This window comes from Montipora capricornis, chromosome 10 (genome assembly GCF_036669925.1).
Source record: "Montipora capricornis isolate CH-2021 chromosome 10, ASM3666992v2, whole genome shotgun sequence".
NCBI classification, from domain to species: domain Eukaryota; kingdom Metazoa; phylum Cnidaria; class Anthozoa; order Scleractinia; family Acroporidae; genus Montipora; species Montipora capricornis.
Window position 1 is genome coordinate 53,649,646 of NC_090892.1, and position 20,180 is coordinate 53,669,825.

The 20,180-nt window shown below is 41.2% G+C and overlaps 1 pseudogene; it reads left to right on the forward strand.

Moving 5' to 3' along the window:
* The window catches only part of LOC138020048 (uncharacterized), a 30,670-nt pseudogene extending 13,446 nt beyond the window's left edge, over positions 1–17,224 (forward strand).
* The last annotated feature ends 2,956 nt before the right edge of the window (positions 17,225–20,180 follow it).

Below are 20,180 nucleotides of genomic sequence, written 5' to 3' on the forward strand. Positions count from 1 at the left end.
TGCCAACAGTCTTCCAGAAAAATTGACCTCAGATAATGTTCTCTCGATAAGATGCTCAGTTGCCTCGCTCTTCATGGCGGCCTTTGAATCGTGCCTCCTCAAATGTTGTTTTTGAAGAGTTTGTTCGGAGAAGCCTACCGACCACTTCTTCAATAAAACCCTTCTTGACACCGGGCTGGTGACAAGAGGTAAAATGCTTGAAGGTTTCAGTCGGCTGGTGACAGAAGTGATATATTTTGAGGTAAAGAATAGATTCTTTTTCAAATCATTCTCCTTTGTATACTGATGTCGGTCTAGGAAAGTGATCTCCTTCTGAAATTTAAGCAGTAAACGTTATAGTGAGGTGGAAGTTGTTAGCTTGTTCAATAAACAGGTTGATTTCCTGTTTATCTACGTCTCATAGTGAGAAAACGTTATCAATGAAAAGTTTCCAGGTTTTTGGTTTAACGTTACTCTGGCTTAGCATTTTTGTTTCAATTTCTGTGGGCGAAACAATGATGCCCAGCTCATGTACTACCCCCATGGACTAGCCAAATGGACTACCTCTAAAAAGTACTAACGGTATTTCGAATGAGTACTATTGACAGAACTGAAATGATTATACACTTACATTGCACGTTCCTTGTTTATTTCCTTTCGCAAGGCCACATGCGACTTAATCCAGGAATTGCACCCGTCTCTCTTCACTTACATGAACTAATCGACCATCACAACAATTATCGAAAACTAACCTTTTTAAAATGGTTGCTTAGACTTAAATAGTGTTGATCAGCGCCGTTTAAAATGGGTGTTAAAGGTTATAAGGACTACTTGTGACGCTGCGTGCATATAGACCAATAAGTACTCATCAGTTCGAAATAGTATTTTTAGGGCAGTCCACCGGGGTAGTGAATAGACTGGGAGTCGGTGTTTTGTCGACCTTCCAGAAATTGAAACAAAAATGCTAAGCCAGAGCAAAGTTAAACCAAAAACATGAAAACGTTTCATTGATGGCGTTTTCTCACTATGGGACGTAGATAAACAGGAAATCAACCTGTTCATTGCACAAGCTAACAACTTCAACCTAACTATAAAGTTAACTGCTTAAATTTCAGAAAAGGAAAAAGAATGTATTCTCCATATCAAAATACATCAACAGCTGACTGAATCCTTCCAATACACTGATTGAAGCATTTTCCCTGTCACCCGCCCGGTGTCACTGAAGAAGGGTTTTATCAACGGAGAGGCTAGTAGGTTTCTCCGAACAAACTCTTCATAAAACCGGTAAAGCAAACTGTAAAATGAAGGTTTCATAATTATCTGAAACAACAAACCCACAAAAGGGAGACCGTGCAGGTCTGTCACATTCTTTCAAATTTTTGTTTATAGTCCGGCAGAGGGAGACTGACCTCATTCAATTCAGCCAAGGGACAACGTTCTCGAAAAACTGGATGTAAATGACTTAAAACCTGCAAGGCATCCCCGGCCGCACGACATGCGCTTGACAGTTCTTTCTTCATGTGCCGAGAAACCAAAAAGGCCGAAAATGACCCACGTCAGGAGCGCATGAGTAGGAGATTGCCTCTCCCATACAAGCCCTATGAGTCAACCTTTGCTCGTTTCTTTCTATTTTTAGAAAGCCACGAGTTCTTCGGCTCTGCACGCACTGTTTAGAATGGCCAATCAGAATAAAGTTATTGTGGAACAAAGACAAAAATAGCAAAAACAATGCATGCAAGTTGTGCAAATTGATGTAAATTGTTGTAAATGTGAGTCTCCTGCTGAAGGATTAGTTCTAAAGAAAGAAGAATGCGGGCAAAGGTTGACTCAAGGATATAATGCATTGGGAGGCTCCTAGTCACGGGCTCCTGCCCACGTGAATCACGGTAATGCGACCACGTGTTGCATACTTAATTAGAATTTTTTAAAAAACATACAGCAAAAATGTAAATACACATAGAGAACGAATATAAAATAAAGAGAACAAAAAATGATAAATGTGCTTAAAACTTATATTTAAATTAATGGGAAAAGATGTAAAATATATCAAAGGAAAATAAAAAATATAGAAAAGAAATAGAAATTAAAGCACAGAAATGTAATAGATGCATTACACGATAAAGTTGTTTGAATATTGACAGGAAAGGCGTGCCATAGCGTGGGATAATAATTTGCTTTGTTCCATTCTTTGATTAAGGATTCCCGATGGAGAGAGGCAGAACAGATCTTGTGCGCGTTCCAAAGTGGACCGACTCAACTTGTGAGACGGTCACTTTCCCGCCATATCGCTTCTATCCGGATAAACAGGTTCATGTTCAAGTTTCTGTCAACCACATGACACTCAATGACAGCGCAACAGTCCACGACGCCGTAACATCATGGACGGAAAACGTCAACACAAAGAATTTCACAGTTTGCGTAATGCAGGCTGGTAGAAATAAAGAGAGCCTTAATCCATTCGCAACTGTTGATTGGCTGGCTTACCAAGGAGCGCCACCCAAAGGAATGACGGGAACAATTAAGCTGCAAAAATGGTGGTCCGGGACAAAGTGCGCAGACGTGATTTTTCCGAGGGTAAGACTAGTTCTTTTTGAGGGAATCAAGTGGAACGATCTTTCTTTAAAGGGAACCTCCACTCTTACTTCAGAATAAGTTTAAACCGAAGAAAATTATGTTTACAAACAAATTCATTCGAAATTTATTTTTAAAACAGTGTTAATATCAAGAAGTGTGAATTTTAAAATCGCTCGGGTGCAGCCATCTTGAATAATTGTGACGTGTACGGTTGCCCTATTGTTCCGACACAAAGAGTTTTTGTCTAATAACAATAGGGCAACCCTAACACGTAACAATTATTCAAGATGGCAAAATGGCTCCCCCGAAATTTGAAAACAAAACAAGCGATTCTAAAACTTATTTATTTCGAATACAAACACTTTCTTTCAAAATACTTTAGACTGACTTGACTGTAACGGTTATTTCCCGTGATTTAAAGTTATTTTTTGTCCCACCAATACAATAAAGTACGCCAATAATTATGGGCTCCTGTTAATACACTATTTTACGCGTGAATTTTATCGCAGTCTTCTTCTTCATCCGTAGGGAAAGTTTAATAACACCCCCGTAGTCCAAGTGACAGCGGAGCATGGGAGAGTTGGTAACGAGTACGATTCTTCTCTCGTCTGGATAGAAGACGCAACCAAAGCCTCATTTAAAGTCTGTCTCCGTGAAATGCAAAACTTCGATGGAAAACATGAAGATATTTATGTGGTTTGTACCAATTTTTGTTTTATTTTATATCTATCTACTGATTCAGAAAGGACAAAAATCCAAGTGTAACTGTGATAGATTCCATCTGAACTAAGGCACTTTAACCAAGGACGATCGTGTAGCCTTCGTCACAAGCGCTTTGCAGATTTTTTTTTTTGTAAAAGAAGATTTCGCCAGAGGGAAGGCAAGAGATGATGACGGGAGAACAAAGCATTTTTTGCGCTTACCCATTCCAATCATGTTGTGTATTACCGCCAGCTGCTAACCAATCAACCACCCCCCGCCTTCTAATGAGTAGGTCTGTCTGTTATCAAGCAGAGCTATCAAGCCGACTGGGAGCTTGTGATATCGATTCACAAGTTGCAAACTCTTTATCATTCACATCGTCATTCTCACTGGTACATTACACCATGCCATTAATAGTTGCATAAGGGGGAGTTCTCCGGAGCAGAACGGGAATTTATTCACTTTTATCGCTTACAGTTCAGTCCACATTTATTCCAGGACAATTGAATTGGCATATATTTTACAAGTTGCAATATAATCGGTCAATTTTTACAATCGTATTCAATGGAGATGTTCGTGCCTTCAAAGACATCGTCGTTCAGTGTTTAAAACGTTCTACAAGCAAATCGTTGGAACATTGCATCATCATCCTTGCTCGGGAAGAGAAGGGCAGCTCCGGGGGGCGAGACTTGTTTTGCTTACAAATAAATGAAGACCCGCCTAAATTATCAGTCTTGTGGATAAAACAGCTAGGTGGTATCGGTTTCTACGGTTTTCGAATTAGTCGTGCTAATTATGTTGCAGAGCTGGTTGGCGATATCTAACCTACACAAGCCATACTTCGCTGAATATGGATCTGTTGGATTCCCAAACACGCATCCGCCTTTGGATGAAAAGAACAATGCTTATTGCAAGGTACGACTTGGGGGGTAAAATCAAGTGCAAACGTCCAAAATTGTTGTTTAGGTTCTTTTATCGCTGGACAATAAGCAGCAACTGAGAGTCAAGAGAGTACCGACATAATTCGATCCAATGAAATGCTACCCGGCATCCTATATTCTTTCGAAAAAAGGACGAGAGGCTGTCGTAAACACATTGCCATATAATTTCCGCGTGGATTCTCGAGGCTCAAATCCCCCTCCCCCCACTATCTGGATTTTTCTTCGACTTCGACTTCAACTCCAACGCACGTTGAGCCAATTGGTTGATTTCTGCCAGTTGAGTTTCATAATGATGTCATGTTCACTTTAACTGTTAGTTTCCAATCACGGACCCACAGGCTGCACAATGCAACAGCTCTCGTCTATAAAAATAGGTTCTTTGTAATGGCGACGCTATGCAAAGGCCTCCTCGGGTAGCGGATGACAAGTAACGATGCAGCGGTAGCGGTATTCCGCAGGAAATTTCGTACATTATTGAATGTGTCAACTGTCGACAATAATTCAATTATTTCTTATGCCCAATGAACTCATTTCAGCAAGCATTTAACAGTTTACTTTCTTAAACAGTTTGTGGAGTTTAAAAGAAGCTATGAAACCGTGCCTACAGTTTTGATATCAGCCAATCACAACACAACTATTAGTGGAAACCTAGCACCAGAACACAACGGAATAACTACGTGGATCGAGGTAACATCTCTTTAAAAGCTACACTGTGTAGGTTCCAGAGATTTGGTCACATTGATTTCTATCGCTAAGAATAGTGTATGGGAGTTTACCCTAAACAAGTTCGCATAAAAACGCAGGAAGCTCACGCTAATACCGAAAATCCATGTTCACACATATGCCGCGCAGACGTGATTCTTTAAAACAACGTCTGGTCATTAAAGGATTTACACGTCATACTAACAATAGTAATAACCGTGGATTAGTAAAGTGCGTTCGATCTCTGTTGAAAATGGCATTTTTTATTGTACTGACCGCCCTCAAATATATAGGGAAAGGGGGGTTCATTGTGAAGTGCTGTCAGGTGGTGTCTATGTTAAACGGTTGCTGCTACATGGTCTCGAGGCTATCGCATGAGGTCGAGACGAGTGGTCAGCCGGTACAAGATGTCGCCCAAACCTGAAATCACAGAGCATCCAGAAAGAAGCGACCAAATAATATACGTTCTTCTAACGTCGAATGCAATAACTACTGCGTAAAAGATGCTTATTTTACAACTAAGTCCCGCTCACCCTAAGACGGTTTAGATGAAGTCAATACAACAGACTTTCTTTCTTACCCGTCAAATAATCTTTCCTCTCCAAAGAACATCTGCTGAAAACGCGCCATGGACTCCTTTCCCTTTGTTTGGTCTGTCCTACACCCGTGAAATCTCGCATATATCACTTGCCGATTGAATGGGTTTACAGTTCTCGTGCGGGCACTTCAAATCACTGCGTTAAAATGCTACTATGATCAAATTTTTAGCCCATTCATTTTTACGTTTATCATATAGAATTCAAGGAAAGATTAAAAACACCGTTTACCGTTTGGAAATATGTGCATTTGTTCCGGAGATATTTAAGTTTGAAAAATGTGTAAAATATGCAAATGAGAGGACTGGTGACGTCATTCACTCAACCTAATATAAAATCAAGTATATAAATAGAGCTATCTTGGTCAATTTGCAGCAGAGACCATTAAAACTTAGTAGGCTGATAGTTCTACAGGCAACACACTTTCGCCTGTAAAGAAATTGGTGCCCATGGCAACTCACTCTTTTCCAGTCTCCTTCAACCTGATTCAATATTTTTGGTGATCATAGGCTAGAAAAACCTTTAACAAGGCCACAGACTCGGCCTAACATACAAGGCACCATTGGCCAATATAAAAATTGGCCAAAGGTGGCCAGCAAAGCCTTTAATATCAGGGAGGTCTGGAACCCAGTGTGTTGCCATGGTAACAAAACTGGTACTCTCATATTGTGGAGCACATCTTCTAGAATCTTACTGCAAAGAATCAAGCATTTCTGATACAAATTGGCTGGGATATCTTTTTCTATCATATTTGTTCATAATCAGGTTGAGTTTATGACTTCATCACTTGGCTAATTTGCATATTTAAAAAACTTTAATATCTCTAGAACGAAAAGAGATATTTGAAAATAGTAAACAGCATTCTTCCTCTCGTACAGACTACATGTTTGTGTCTTCAAATGGCTTAGATAGGAAAGATGCGAATTTCGTCATAGTAGCACTTTAAGTAATGATCCGTGTAAGGTGGATAGCAATTTCCTTTGTTATGCGGCAACGGGGCTTTCCCCACATAGGAATGTTATCATTTTTACACAGAGAATGCATAAACCTACAGGAAAGCCGTTAACGCAATAAAATTCATTTACAGCCCACTTTGAAAGGGGTTTTTTTTGTGTTAAAAGATTTTGACCAATCACAAGAGTTGAAAACAAAAGCCAAGAAACGTTTACACTTTTTCATGTTCCCCACATACGATTTCTGTGGAATTCAGTTAAACTGAGACCAGATGAAAGATGGAAGATGGTTGGAAAGGAAGGATGAATATAATACTGCTTTTATGAAGTTTTGTTAACTTTTGCTGTTTAAGCCAATCAGAAGTAAGTACAGACAATAGAAAAGTTATCACCTTTTTGCATACCAATTGAATTCCAAATTCGTTGCCGTTGTTGCTATCGTTCTTATCTGGACCGTTTCTTAAATACTAACTACAGACTGTAGCATGTAACTTTCATGGTCTGGCTTGGTTGTTTTAGATTCTTCACACTGCATAAAAGGAATTTAGTGTGGTTGAAAGATTTTGCTGCGGTTCGTTTCACAACTGGAAATGATCAGTGTTTGAAGAAAGCTGATGGGTCACGAGCGGCCGAAGCTAACCATATAATTGACCAGTTATAATGAGTAAACTAACGGAGCTAAACCCGTGTTTTTCAGTAGTCCTTTCGCTCTTTGCCTAGCAAATAGTTTATCACTCATCTCAACGGCGCACAACACCTTGAAACATTAATAGTTGCAATAAAACAGTAGTTTCCTCCACTTATCAGCCCTCACAAAGCAAGTATGTGCAGCTGTCGCGAAGCGTCGGAAACTGACTCTGCCGAGATGTGCAATTAACGTTGCATTTACCTAACATTTAAGCCTTAAATATGTTCTACTCTTCTTATGAAACTGAAGATTCCAAGTTATGATGGGTTAAGTGTGCTCACACGACAGCTTCATTCTGACGAATGGACAACGTCTGAAATGTCAGCTTTTTAATTCATTCATCTCTGTCAGTGACAACTGTAACCTTTTATTTTAACAGGATATGAATCCCTCAGGATTTAGAGTTTGTGTCAAGGAATTTTGGGAGACCAGATACGACCCCGTTTCATTGAGTTATGTGGTCCTTACAGGTCAGTAAACTCAGTGGCAAACGGCGAAAAGATAAATGTGATTCTAAGTGAAATGTACGACCATGTAATACTGAGCGTGACTGGGAGCAAAAAAACATCTCGGATGGCAATAAACCAAGGGAGAAAAAAATGTGATTTTAGTCCATTTTTTGGACTGTGAAGGCCTTTCAAACTGCTCCAAGAGCTCCAAAAACACTTTAATTCACCTGGAAACGACCTGTCCACAAAGGCGGGAAGAGCCAGTGGATATGGAATGACCCTGAGAGAGCGTGGGTGAAAATGAAGAGAAATCTTGCCGCTTTTGAGTAACTATCTTTCTCAATCTGTTTAAGGGGGTGTGAACTGGAATACTGGGATTTTAGCTAAACAGTCTGCCATTTCTCAACTATTCTAACAGAAAAGGGGTCCATCTCGGTCCAAAATAAGCTTTTAGGAATAAAACCAGTGCGCAGCGCACGGTTCGACCAATTCTCAGCCAACACAATCAAAGTGTGCATTAACACCACATGGATCTGTTGATATAGCTAATCGATCGCATGATCGCAGAAGTTGCAGAAATTGCCCGAGTCGCATATAATAGTCCAGCTGTTAAGGGCCAAAATTGTTGGTTTTTTGATAAAATTATGAAACTTGGAAGGATTGCTAATCTTTATGAGATTAACATTTTCTGATATGGAGCCAGCCGAAATTAACAGCCTGAACTCTGTAATGCGCATGTCGAAAAATTGCTAGTATGGCTTCTGCATAGAGACGATGCTCATGGAAATCATAGCTATTTTGGAGTTTCTTTAACGTAATTTGTTATTTTTCTCCCTTGTTAACAAAAGACTATCTTCGATATTACTCAAAAATTTCAAAGAGTGATACGTGACTGATCACGTGACCATTTTTTTTTTAATGAGAAACGACATTTGTTAACAGTAATGTTACACAGCATTCTAGCTAAACGTTCAAAGAAATGTTCCATTCTAACAGCAATAAAAGCAAGGTGACACACGCTAACACCAACCCGGTGTGGCCAACACATCACGCATGCGCACAACCATTTCACCCGGTCAATTAGCAGCCATGGACAGCTGTTTCGGCCTTTTGGGCCTCATCAGCATGGCGTAGCTAACATACCAGGCGGGTGTGTTTAGCACCCCTTTAAGTGCTCCATTCTAACGCATTTCTTGTCTTGTTATAGAGTTATATTTAAACACTGCAACAGATGACACATCGAAAAAAGTGGATATATATTGTTAAACATGAAATTGAGGCTGAGACAAAGTTACCATTTCTAGAGCTTTTATTTAGTCAATTTGCTGTTACTTGCTTTTCTTTTTGCCAGACTGGTTTGTACATCTTACGGTTCTACAACAAGTTACAGATTGGATACGCGACTTATTTTGAAAATCTTCAGTCACTGGTGGCAAAAACCTGTTTCACTGTAGCCGTTCGTTTGTACAAAACAGGCATTCCTAAGCAACGAGACTTGACAGATGATATCGGATTTAACTTGCAATAAGCTCATCTCGTTTGCAATTTCCTCCACTTGTGCACAACCGCGTGTCATTCGAGATTGGCTTTAACACATTTGCATCGGCCTTTGCAGCCTTTCTTGCAGCCACAGTGAATCAGCTCGTAACAAGAGTCCTTTGCTTGTGGAAGATTCGTCCATATTGGTCTCCACGAATGTCCTGCTCTCTCTCACAGCCCCTGGTAGAAGGAGATGGAACAACGGGCTGCTTCAAAAGCGATTGACCCCATACGAATGCTTCCTGAAAAACTGCTTGTTTTGTGTGCTGCAGCAGTGGTGCTTTGGACGGTGGAATACTCTCAATGTTTCTCGATTTCTTTGAAAATAACTCCTTTCTGGCCTGGTTAACATCCAGCAAGCTGCTCGTTCGGTCATACAGGAGGAAAATGAACCTTTCGATAACGGTCAAACACTTTTCATCTATCTCTATTGGCATTGACATCAGTGTACACGGGACGTCTGTTAGGTTGGGATAGACATTCCACACTTCCTATGCTGTCTCCTTTCCCCGTCCACAAAAAAAGGAAACGGTGTCACATCCCGTGAGGGCATGAAACCTCGGTAACGCTCTTGATTTCTTATGACCAATCGTCTTTGCTATTTCGTGAGCAGCAAGGTACTTCAAATTCTTGCCTGCCCCATGGGTAATCCAAATTTCTTTCTCAGCAAGGCTCTCTTGCAATCGAAATAGAGAGAACGACAACATCCGTGTCATTACTGCGAATCATTATCGGAATCATGACTGGACATGCAGACATCCAATACGTGGACCATAATGCGGGTATCAGCTTCCTCGTGACTGCAAGGTTCTAGAAGCGAAACGTCAAACCTTGCTGCAGATGTCAGAACACACTCACCACACGTGCTATAGATTTCTTTGCCTTCCTCTAAAGGTTATGATGATACTATCTGCTGCGCAAGAACCTCTACTGGCAGGAAGCTTCTCCAGTGTGAGGGGATGTGAGTGGATGGAAGTACTTTCCGTCGTTGTCCTGAACGTCTTTTCCCTCTCGTTGTACTCTTGAGGGAGTCCTGTTTGTATACATCCCAAACGATGTCTACACGGTTTGCGGATTGCAGCTGTTTGTTATTGAATGGCTTAAAACACCGCATCGATATATTCTTGAAATGTGTGTGCTGTTTCAGGCATCTGAATTTGAATGGGTACTGCTCCATCGAGGGCTACTGCATCAAAAACTGGCTGGTGATTGCCCTCAGTGACCTAAACACTCTATAGACACCAACTAAGTCGGCCTTTTGCGCCTCCCGCCGCCTCCCTCGTCCTCAAACGGGTTAACAAGATGCTCAAACTCAGATACGACAGCCAACACATCGTTCTTGAAGGAAATTTTAACACTCGGTGTCTATTCACGATGTCCAAGACTTCTGGTAGAAGGCACCACTTGCTCAAATTCTTCAATCATCCTTGTATTGCTGTTTCTGGCCCAGAAATCATCCATCTCCTCCAGGCGGCTGGATTTTCTGTCAAACTACAGCACCTCCATCTCCTTTGATTGCTGCTTTTTCTTGCTCAGGAGTATGGTCCAAGGCAATAGAGGAAAACGGTCGCTTGGTCTTGTGCACAACAAATGACCCACTCGGAAACTGTCGAAACACTTCAGCGTGCTTCCTGGATCTTTTGAATGTTGGTGTTGAGGGTTCAAATGTATTAACTTCCCTGTCATTGCCAGGCAATTCAGCTGTTGGATGATGCACGAGAGATATTGCTTCGCCTGTGGAAGCTGGGTCATGGTCTATATTAGAGAGCTTTAGATTCTAGGACGAGAACGACTACGAGTACGAGATTTTCTCATAGAACAACAATGAGCGCGCGCAAACCAGCGTCACTTTGGCGGGAAAAACGTCATACCGTCGTCATTGCAGTACGAGGTTTTGCAAGAATTTTGTCGTATCAAGACAAGTCAACAACACGGCAGCAGTTTTGGCATTTTTCGATCAGCAAAAAGGCCAAGTTACCAGCAATAAGAATAACTGAGCAACCTAAACTGCTAACAAAGAGTAAGATTAATCGTCCGGGTTATGAGTCTTTTCGCTAAAAGCGGGCAGTCAAATCTCGTACTCGTTCTCGTCCTCGTCCTAGAATCTAAAGGTCCCTATTGTCAACACCAGCGATTGTAAATAAATCCTGTCGTAGTTTGGGGGGACATACGACGCCTTCTCGTTCGAACCGGGCACAGACAGCATTGGGTATGTCAGCAGACACAGTAAGAAGCCTATCTTAAGAAATGTCCCATATTGAAAATTAAGTCAACGAGACCTCTCCCTCTTGTTGGCTCATGGATCTTCAGTGCCACATAAATTGGAAGAGGGCATTTTTTGTCTCTGCTGTGTCGAGAGAAAGATGAGGAATTCCGTTCTCTTGCAATAGTATTGAACACAAAGCAGCTGCGAAATATTCAGGCAGGCTTGATTAGGAAGTATAACGACAGATTGCTGATTTGCCATTGTTGTGCCTCGAAGAATCATGTCCAGAAGAGTTATGAGAGTATAGCGTCGCTTTGACAATTTGGTGGGAATGTTCCTTGAAAACAGTACTTAAGTTGATGAAAGTATCCCTTCGCACGATTTTGGCAGCTCCTGCAAGGTAGACTGCTTCAGAATCGTAATTGTCAGTTGCAACGTGTTTTATCATATCCCCAATCTGGTGATTGAAAGCAATGAGGACATCTCTACCCTGCGAGATTTCATTTAAGTATGGAAAAGCTGAAAGCAGTCTTTCCTTTAACCTTGAAGTGTTGATTCTTGCAGTTTCTGCCCCACGTTCTTCAGTTTAGTAGAATATAATCTTGCGAGGTCAGCCAGTTTAAAGACCGTTGCCTCATGCTCATCTCTGCTATCATCAATGAAGGCAATTAATTTGGCAAATGCTGTACTTTCTTTGGGTCTGAAAGTAGTATCCTTGGTTTATTGTGACTTAATCTGCCTTGCTTTATTATAGAATGTATGGTATTTTGCCTCGCTGGCAATCATGTCAGCAGCTGATAATTTTGATAACAGCTTACCATCATTAAGCACAAGAGCACATTCTCTCACCTTGCCATCAACATCAAATGTCGATACCGCATGTAGTGGTGATGAAGTGTTGGCCTCGTCATCGCAGAAAGAAACATGTTTTATGCAAGGGTCTTGGCTGAACAATGACGTTGACCTTCGTGTTTTTACAGGGCTTCCTTCCTTTGATTCTTGCTGTTTTCTCCTTTTTGCATGTTCTAATTTGGTATTGCTGAAACGATCAATGCAGCCCTTATGACATGAAGCTTTGTTTTTGCCAAGGGATCCAGCCCTGACCCATCGCCAAGTTGATAATTTCTGATATCCACTGATTTCTGAGGTCCTGAAATTCCGTAACGTTTTTAACACAAGAAATGTACCCTTCCACAGTCTTTGCCCTTTGATATTGCGGGACATTGCAGTTTTCCTGTGTCCTTTTCTCACAGATAATACACAGTTCTCAGTTTATATTCGATCGTTGCTTCCATCATACATCCAAATCAACTGAAGAGGAGTGTTTAACAGTAAATTACAAAACATTTGAAATTCAAACAACATTCACAATGAAACATACAAAAATCGCTTTTACTTTCATTTGGAGAACTTCGAAAAGCTTTGCTAAACTGATATTGAATTGTAAAATGTAATAAAATCTAGGTAAAGTTGTTTTGTTGCTAACCCCATACTGTAAATGACTGCAAGTACGCAAAGCACATTTTTCCTCACGGGCGCCACCATCTTAGAACCGTGAGAAGCTTGGGAACTAGTTTTAATATTTTGTCACTTAACTGGCCATTAAAGATCTACAAATCATGAAAAATGATATAAACCAAATGTCTATTTATTATTTTCAAACCGCAAAAGGAGAAAATTAAAAAAAGGAACTGAAGTATTTTCATCAACTATGTCAATTTTACCCTTTAAAAAGTTACTGTTACCCTCAAAGGTGTCTCATGCAGTTTAGCACTCTAAACAATATCCTACCTTAGTTATTTCATTGTGACTATTTATGTTACACAGGTTAGGTGATGTTGAAATTTCTGTTTTCGTTGCTAACTGAAAAGGAACTTATTTAAATGACCTGGATAAAAACCCGAGAAGCCAGAAATGTGTCCAGTCTCGATTCCATGCGTAGCCCTAAAAGGCCATATTAGACCTGCGTATTCCGTGGTTCAGGCACAATCATGATATAGTCGCATATGTTTGAACAAGAGGAGGGTCTAACTCAACCTAAATGCGTGTTTAACCCCGTCCCACTAGAAGAGGGGCTGTTTGAATATGTATTCCCATCCACCTAACGGGTACCTCACTCTTTCGTTCAACATAGGTCACGTGACCGATCATGTGACATATTTTAATGTTATAATAAAGTTATTATGAAAACCCCAAACAAGTGTAACGACAAATTACTTCTACAAACACGCAACATATCCTTGATTGTGTTAACCTCGTTTCCATGCAGACGCCATGAAGGCAATTTTTTTGACATGCGCATTATGCAGTTGCGGAGGTTAAATTCACCTGGCTTCATATCAGGAAATGTTCATTCCATAAACGTCAGGGACCCTGGCGAGCTTCATACTTTTATCATAAAATGAAAAATTTTCATTAATTTTTGGCTCTTAACAGGTGGACTCATTCTCGTCACGAGAGCCTCGGATCGTATGTCTGCAGGAGAACATGCGCCGTAGGGTTCTTATAGCCCACAATTGGCTATTTGAACCTCACGGCGCCTGCTCATTCCTCGTGCTAACATGAATGCATCAATCAGAAACACTTTTCATTGTTCTTCACGAAAACCAATGAGAAAACACATTGTTTCATGGTTCCCCAGAGCCCTTCTCTCCCTCAGTCATGCGTAAAAGAGAAGAGCTCTGGGGTCGAGATTGCAGCTGGATTATAAAGGGCAAAACTTCCTTTTTCAAGAAGCTCAAAAACGCACTCTGCTGCGCAATATCGTAGGAGCCATTTCTGTGTTCAGCACGAATCAGCGGAATGAAATTTATTTTTGTACAACAACGCTGAAGCAATGTAACCAGCCATGCTAAAAAAAAAAAACATTTACTACATGAAAATAACCAAAGCAAGCCAATCACCATTTAGTAATTTTTCCCTCTATGTTATAAGTGTAAAAAATACGTTTCAAACCAAATACCTGTGACCTTAGTTCGAGCTTTTTCGTTAACTTTGTAAAAGGACAGTGTGTTACGGTATTAGATACAAGTTGACAATTTTTACCAAAGCTCCGCGTACACTATCTCAGTTTAACTCTACATCCATTTGTGTGGTAATAACGTTCAAAACATGTTCATTTGCTCACAGATATCTGTGACCCCGGTTGGAGTTATTTCGGTGGATTTTGCTACTTTATGAGTGATTCGTGCTCAAACTGGACAACAGCTCTGGCAAAATGTCGATCACAAAACTCTGTTCTAGTTGATGTTGGCAATAATGAAGAAAATGTTTACATACAGCACCGCCACAATGGCGAGAAATCTTGGTTGGGTCTAAACGACATCTCCGCAGAAGGCAACTTTAGTTGGGCGGATCGTGGAAATGGGAATTTCACAGCTTGGGCCAAGAACCAGCCGAACAATTTTGGAGACGAAGACTGCGTTCACACTCTTGGTGTGAAATACAACTATGAATGGAATGACGTGAAATGCAGTAATTGTTATCCATATACTTGCAAAAAAGGTAAGATAGTGTTTAACTTTGCTCTTTTCCCCAGGTGTGACGATTTCAATGAGGTTTTCCAAGCTAATGAACAGGGTTCCTCCTGCCTCATGAGGGTGTCTTTTACGGGCCCCAGCAATTTGGTGCCCGAACGGTGCTGGAACCTTTTTTTCTCGTTGCACCTGGCGTCACATTTTTAAACAAAAGAGCAAATTCTTCTCCTAGCATTTCAGTGACGAAGCAATTATTTCCAAATATTTCTTCCAGCAAAATTTTCAGCTCAAGACTGTATTGACCCTATATGGTTCAAGTGACCTCACATAGTAGAAATATAAAGAAGCCTTTAAATTTCTAGGGACTGAGATGAGAGGGAGAACGAGTGAATAAAGTACGAAAGTCTAGAACGGTAAAAATTACAGCAACAAACAACCAAACACATTCATGTACACACTTTCAAAGCAGGTACTGCTACCAGAAGGATTATTACTACTTTTCTGTACGTCAACATAAAACGGTATTTTCTTTGAGGAAAACAAACGAGTCCCTACTTACAGTGCGGCTTTTCACGACATCCGCTAACAGCCACATCATCTTGTTGCGACAATTCGTAATCTTCCGTATTCGAAGCTTCAGCAATAAGAGAACTATACATTTACTGGTCTTGCTTGCTCTTTTCGCATCGACGACATGGTCGAATTCTCGATCTTGAGGTTCTGTTTATTATAACACTTTATCGTTAGAGGCGATGAACTTTTGGGCAGGCTCGATACGATTGAACTACATATGTTGTGCACGAGATCGGTTGACTATATTGTTAACCCATAACTGTCCGGGATGAAAGCAACAACAACTGCCCGTAATGGACACCGACTGACAGGGACCCTTTGATGTGGTGCAGAATACCAAGTTTGAAAATAGCCAGAGATATTTTGCTTTTCCGGTTTTTCTTTTTTTGGGATCTCTTAAACTCGAGTTTTTCTGTACTTTGAGAGATATTCCAGATAATTTTAAGCATCAGTTATTTTTACCTCTTGGGCACTTCAACGCACAAATTGGTCGTCTTTTCCTCGAGCGTCTTTCGATATTCAAACGCACATCTCCCGCTTGAGCTGAAGACTTACAAATTGATGATATTATATTAATGTTATTTTGACAGATCTTGATGAATGCGAAAGAAAGACGCATAGCTGTGATCAGCATGCCAACTGCACCAACGAATACGGAGCATATAGGTGCACGTGTGACAGCAGATACATCAGTGATGGGTACAAATGCCGCCCGAGAGTTAAGTCATGTTCCGAAGAAAGAAAATATGTTGGCAGTGCAAGTGGAAATTTCGTTATTGATCCAACTGGAGTGGGAGGCCTCGCACCATTTACTGTGTATTGTGACATGACTGACAAGAATGGAGTTGGCGTGACAGTCATCAGTCACGACAGTGAAAGAAGAACGTATGTCCAGGGATGTGAATCACCCGGTTGTTACTCGCGTGACATTCATTACATTGGAGCGAGTCTGTCTCAGCTGGCGATGCTCACCAGAGTCTCCTCACACTGTGAACAATTTATCAAGTACGAGTGTTACGGTTCGAGTCTCTCGTTCGACAGGTTTTATGGATTTTGGGTGTCACGTGACTCAAAAAAGATGGCATACTGGGGTGGAGCGTCACCTGGTAGTGCCAAATGCGCATGCGGGGTGACTGGATCTTGTGCAAGTCATAGCCATGTTTGTAACTGTGATACGAATGACTATGTCTGGCGTGAAGACAGCGGTCTCCTCACTGACAAGAACAAGCTTCCAGTTAAACAGCTCAGGTTTGGAGATACTGGAGATTCAGGAGAGAAGGGATACCACACACTCGGAAAGTTTAAGTGCTATGGCATAGCATGATAGTTTGAATGATGATTTTTTTTTGTCATTTTTGCTATCTATACCTTCAGAGTTTTGCGTTAAAATCATAAATGTAGTAGATGTCAAAAATGAAAGGCCGTAGTTTGAGATTTCCTTTCTTTTACCATGTTTGATACCTTGCTATGTTGCTATTTTAAAGAGATTTCAAGTTCCCTATACGTTTTTCTTGTCTAAGAGGACACGATGTAATCGTTGTGATAGAGAGTACCGTACCAGGTGTCCGACCATCCATCCATTTGTAAGGCTTTGTAGGTGCCTTGTACTTGAATATGAAAGAACATCAGGTCCCAGTTGTTCGAAAGGTGGATAACTCATTACAATTGGTTTTGCTAGTGTTTATCCGCTGGATAGTAATTTATCAAGGTAGATAGCGTTATCCACCTTTTCAACAACCAAGGCCTGGAGAATATTCGTCAAATGTAAAATGATCGATTAATGAAAAACTCTCGCGTTTTTTCCAAAATGAAGCTGAATAAATGAAAAGTGCTTGTGGATCAAAAATGTGGCGGATGCTAATTTCAAAGACCTCATTGATCTTTTTTAGGGGTATAACAGGTTCTTTATGGCATGTAAGGTGTTTTGCAGAGTGGTCCTGGAGCGCATCAAGATCGCGCTGGATGCAAAATTGAGAGAGGAACAGGTGGGCTCCCGAGTTGGCCGAAGCTGTACGGATCAAATAGCAACACTGCGGATTATTGTGGAGCAGAGCATCGAGTGGCAGTCCTCCTTGTATATCAACTTTATAGATTTCGAAAATGCCTTCGATAGTATCAGCAGAGAGTTTTTGTGGAGGTTGTTGCGGCACTACGGGATGCCTGACAAGGTGGTCACCATCATCAGAGCTCTCTATGAAGGTGTTCCGCACAGGTGGTACACAATGGACAGAGGACCCAACCGTTGAATATGAGAAAAATTTGGTACCTAGATGTAGGGAAAGGCCGCAGATAGGTCTATCTGCGGCCTTTGCCTATATCTAGGTACCACGGAAAGCCGCAAGAATCTGGAACAAAAATTCATCTTCCAAATCGGCACCCTTAATCCTCACGGTATTAACGAACGCTTCTCATTCAACTTATGTATTCCTATTTTTCACGTTGCCATGTTACCACCAATAGCGTAGCTCCTACTCTACTATAAAAACTACACGTAACCCACAATTCCTCGGTTCGCTCTGACGAAGGGCTAACGCTCGAAACGTCAGCTTTTAGAATCTCTGTACGGTGGCCAATTTACATTATCAACTCCGTTGATAAAACCAAACTTTTGTATACTATTTCCCCACCGACGCACCACAATATCTTTAGAAACTACCCCGTTCATTCAATGAATATTAGGCTTGTGGTACGACAAGGCTGCCTGCTATCTCCCCTGTTGTTTCTTTTTCGCCCTGGATTGGGTGACGAGGACAGCTTTTGACAGGAAGAGAGGTATTCAGTAGACCTTTACGACATCCTTAGAAGACCTTGTCTTTGCCGATGATCTGGCCCTACTGTCTCACGGAACACAGGATATGAGGGACAAGACACGGGCCTTGGACGTACAAGGTGCGAAGGTAGGCCTGAAGATCAATGCCACTAAGACAAAGATGATTCGTATTGGTACCAAACGTGGCGATGGTGTGTCGGTTGCAAGGGGGCGGATTGAGGAAGTGGATGAGTTCACATACCTTGGGAGCATCGTAAGCAAGAAGGGAGGCACTGACGAGGACATTCAGGCACGAATTGGAAAAGCAAGACAGGCATTTGCGATGCTGAGACCAATATGGCGATCCACAGCACTAACAACCAACACCACGCTGAGAGTCTTTGGGTCTAATGTGAAGGTGGTGCTCTTGTATGGTTCTGAAACTTGGAGGCTGACTAAGGGATTGGAGCAGAGGTTGCAGGCGTTTATCAATAAGAGCCTGAGGAATATCTTGCGGATTTGGTGGCCTAGAAAAATCAGCAACAAGGAGCTTTGGAGACAAATAGGGCAGCGACCGGTAGAGCAAGAGATAAGACAAGAGCTTGGGGATGGATCGGCCACACGTTGAGGAGACCAGATGGACATGTAGTCAAGAGGGCACTGGAGTGGAACCCACAGGGGAAGCGAAAGAGAGGGAGACCCCGGCACACCTGATGACGAACGAGAATGGAAGAAATGGAGAGGAAACATCTCACGTAGAATGAGGCAAAGGGCACCACTCAAAATAGGGTTAGGTGGCGCGCTCTAGTTGAGGACCTATGTTCCACTGGAACGAAGAGGAACAAGTAAGTAAGTAACAGTTTCTTTGAGTTAAATCTGCTGATGTCAAAGCGTGGAAGCATGTCCTTTAATTTCGATTATCGCACAATACAACAAAAACTTACTCTGTCTTAAGAAGTGATCGTTTTCTTCTCTGATCAATAAGTGGAATTACCCTCTTAAAAACATCTGCCTTTCCGAGCTACTGCGAGTGCAAAGTTGTTTCGTAAGTCTTTGCTGCTCTTTTCTTTAGTCGAAACAACTGTCAAGTATAATAACGTTCGAACCCTGCTTCGTGCGAAATGAATTTTGATGCAACGAATTCCCTTGTCTAACGTTTCTTGGAAATAAAAATATATTATTTGTTTAGCTGTCAAAATTTTAAATTCAGGAGGAGCTAGTTTGCCCAGACAAAGCGGAATACCCTGCATTTAAAAAAAGGCAAACACGGGAAAAAGCCTGCCAGCCATGGAAGCATTGTAGCGTGTAATGTGATTATCAGGTTATTGCTTACATTCCCAGGCGATTTTTCACACATTCTAGTAGTTTACGCATCTTCGACATTGTTTTCCTGACGACTTGGGAGAGACGCTTACGTCTAGAGTCGCTCGCAGGGCTGGTGTTGCGTTGATGAAGGATTTAAATGAAAGTTCATCCTTTTCTAGCGAATGCATTATGCTCCAGTGGAAAGGTAAACACGGATGCTCCAAAACCAGCTTATTAAAGACTATAAGATAGGTTTTACGGGACTTTTTGAGCGGTATGGCGTAGATAGATAAAAACGGGCACCTTAAGGACGGTGCCTACTAATTCAAAGGTTTTTTTGCCCCGATTTATGATTATGCGGGAAAGGTAGAGATGCTAATAAGTGTTATTGAAATCCAAAAAGAAAATTGGGGGTAACCACGCATTTTTCAAAGATAATTCATGAACAACATTTGTTAAAAGCTCCAAAAAACAAAGGAATGTATGGCGTTCTTTCTCAAATTGAAGCTTAATTATCTCTAAAGAATGCATGGTTACCCCCAATTTTCTTTTTGGATACCAAGAGTACTTACGAAGATCTACTTTTTCTGCATAGTTTTAAACCGCGCAAAAATATCCCTGCATTAGTAAGCATCACCGATAGAAAACCCTAGTATCTGGAGATGCGCAGAACGTATGCGCAATAACAATAGTAGGCACCGTCCTTAATGTTAGTTTCGGACCCAATCAAGGCCGCCTCCTCTTTGTA